This window comes from Vulpes vulpes, chromosome 13 (genome assembly GCF_048418805.1).
Source record: "Vulpes vulpes isolate BD-2025 chromosome 13, VulVul3, whole genome shotgun sequence".
Lineage (NCBI taxonomy): Eukaryota > Metazoa > Chordata > Mammalia > Carnivora > Canidae > Vulpes > Vulpes vulpes.
In genome coordinates, this window is record NC_132792.1 from 11,677,266 (window position 1) to 11,677,834 (window position 569).

The window sequence follows — 569 nt, forward strand, 5'->3', positions numbered from 1 at the left end:
GCTCTGCGCACAGACAGCACCGCATCTCCGCCTCCCCATAATCCCAGGCAGGGGGTATTTTTATCGCTTATCTTTCTCAGGTGAGAAAAATAAGGCCCAGAGACGTTGAAGTGTCCAAGTCCCAGGGCTAGCACGCTGCGGAGTCCAGATGTGTCAGCAGACACCGCGACTCCAGGGCCCATGTTCTCGCCCACCGGATGCGGACCGGCAGCAGCATTAATCCTGCCTGGAGGTGCTGCTTGCCACCAGATGCTCCAGCCCACCCTGTGAGCGCCCTTGTAAGGGAAGACGGGAGCAAAGTTCCTGAACTTGCCCTGTGGCCCCAGCACCTTAGAGAAAAACCATTAAGATCATTAAGTCCTCTCTCGGATGCCTTTGTGCCGGGAAATGGCTTCATCACATCAACTCCCATTTTTCCGCCCACCTCCCCGTGCCAGCTTCCCACCTAACACGGGGTGCCATGCAGAAGGCGGCTACCCCGGGACCTACGGTGTGCACCAGGCAAGGAACATGCCAGCCTTCGGTCTCCACAGCCTTGCTAGGGCTACGCATGCCCCCCACCCCATTTT